This window comes from Sorex fumeus, unplaced genomic scaffold, assembly GCF_029834395.1.
Source record: "Sorex fumeus unplaced genomic scaffold, SorFum_2.1 ptg000131l, whole genome shotgun sequence".
NCBI classification, from domain to species: domain Eukaryota; kingdom Metazoa; phylum Chordata; class Mammalia; order Eulipotyphla; family Soricidae; genus Sorex; species Sorex fumeus.
The window spans coordinates 35618255-35620514 of NW_026606188.1; the positions used below are offsets into that span (position 1 = coordinate 35618255).

The 2260-nt window shown below is 43.5% G+C and overlaps 1 pseudogene; it reads left to right on the forward strand.

Annotated features, from left to right (window-relative positions):
• The first annotated feature begins 301 nt into the window (after positions 1-301).
• LOC130015857 (uncharacterized) lies at positions 302-383 on the forward strand (annotated as a pseudogene).
• Positions 384-2260: the final 1877 nt, after the last annotated feature.

Sequence of the window (2260 nt, forward strand, 5' to 3'; positions counted from 1 at the left end):
GAGGGGGGCGGGTTCAGTTTCCCTCCCCGTCCCAACCAGGGCGGGCTCTAGCCGCTGAAGACCTACAGAACCAGCTACCACCATGCTGAGACCACTCTCCACAAGCATGAAGGTACTGGCAGAGGAACAAAGGCATGCGGGTCCCAGGGCTGAGATCTCAAAGCCTGCTCGGATTGGGGCTGAGCATCCTCCACCCAGTATGCAAATTCCAGTATGCAGAAGTCACACCCACCAACTGGCCCCCTGGCACCATGTAATCCCATCAACGGCCAAGACCCAGAGACTATAAAACCCAGCTCCCGGAAGCTGGAACAATACAGAGAAGATTAGCATGGCCCCTGCACAAGGATGACACGCAAATTCATTAAATTATTACACTTTGAAAAGTTTGACTTTCAATCTTGCATTGGGACCCCAAAACCTAGAAAAAAAAGTGTGAACATTTAAGTCTTTTTTTTTTAATACCTGTATGTGCTTAGTGAGAAATGACAGTGACAAGCACTGTAGCACTGTCCTCCCATTGTTCATCGATTTGCTCGAGTGGGACCAGTAACGTCTCCATTGTGAAACTTGTTGTTATTGTGTTTGGCCTATCGAACACATCACAGGTAGCTTGCCAGGCTTTGCCATTCAGGCGAGATCGTCTCGGTAGCTTGCCGGGCTCTCCAAGAGGGGCAGAGGAATGGAACTCAGGTCGGTCAAGTTGGCCGCATGCAAACAAATGCCCTACTGCTGTACTACTGCTCCAGGACAAGTCAAGGTTAATTAAATGATTCTTAACAAATAATTTTTAAATAAATATAAATATCCTCATTGGAATCTATTCTACATTATAAAAGAAAATTTTTATATGTCAAAGAATAAAAGGTAATGAAAACATTCTTTGCTAAATTTAATTTAAAAATGTAGGAATGAAAATGTCATGTTTACATAAAACCTAATAATATAATCATGTTTTCAAGTGTTTTGCTTCTTAGGTATTATATTTAAAATAGATATAAACTCATAATTACATTTATATCACTACTACCAAATAATTAATGACAAAAAAGAGAGGACCATTTACTATATTACTTAAGTTTTACTGATATTACAAACACAAGTTAAAGTGTTACTTGCATACAGATTCAATAATATCTATTCTAACTTTCTCATATGGATATTTTTGCATTCCATATTTTTATAAGTTTAAAGAATATACTTACATAATTTCTTTAACTTATTCTTTCTTTGGCTTCTTCTCTCTTGGGACTCTGCGCCAGGCTATTTCCACTTGGGGAGCCCCAGTGGGGGGTGGGTGAGAGCTTTCCCTGCCCCATGGGACCTGGCCCTGGCAGCCAACCTCCACTACCCAACTGCTACCACACTCGAGGCCACTTTCCACATGCTTGGGCCAAGCCTCACGCATGAGCGAAGTCCCACGGAACCCAGGAATGCAAAACTTTGTGATCTTGGACTCTGGGCTCAAGGAGACCTGGAAGCAGAGATCCTCTGCCTGTTTTGCCCAGTCTTTAGCTGAAGGGGGCGGGGGGGTCACACCCATAAACTACCTCCTGCCGGCCCCAGATAATCTCCTCATCTGCCACCCTCCAGAACTCATGGCTGCTTTTCCCAGAAGGGAACATAAAATGAAGTTCCCACAACCATGCCACTGGACTCCACATCAGGCTATTTTCACTTGTGGTGCCCCAGAGGGGGGCAGGTAAGAGACCTCCCCATCCCAAGGGATCCAGCCCCAGCAGGGGACCTCCACTACCCAACCAATGCCATGCTCCAGGCCACTCTCCACACACTTGATCAAAGCCTCATGCATGAGTGATCATATTCGTGGACAGAGAGGCCACCAAAGCACATCATAAGACATTCCCTACTCATTTTCCATAATTACCACACCATAATTGATGAAGTTAGGGCAATAGGCAACAAATCATAGAGGGAAATACATATATATATACACATATACATATATATTTATATGTTATATATATATTTATATATGCCTCTGTAAGTAAATGTAATATATACATTTATATATTATATATTATATATATGCCTCTCGGAGAGCCTGGCAGGCTACTGAGAGTATCCTGCCCGCACGGGAGAGCCTCACAAGTTCTCCATGGTGTATTTGATATGCCCAAAACAGTAACAATAACAGGTCTCATTTCTCTGACCCTGAAAGAGCCTCCAAGCCTTGGGAAAAAGGAGTAAGGAAAGGCTGCTAAAATCTCAGGGCTGGGGCGAATAGAGTCGTTACTGG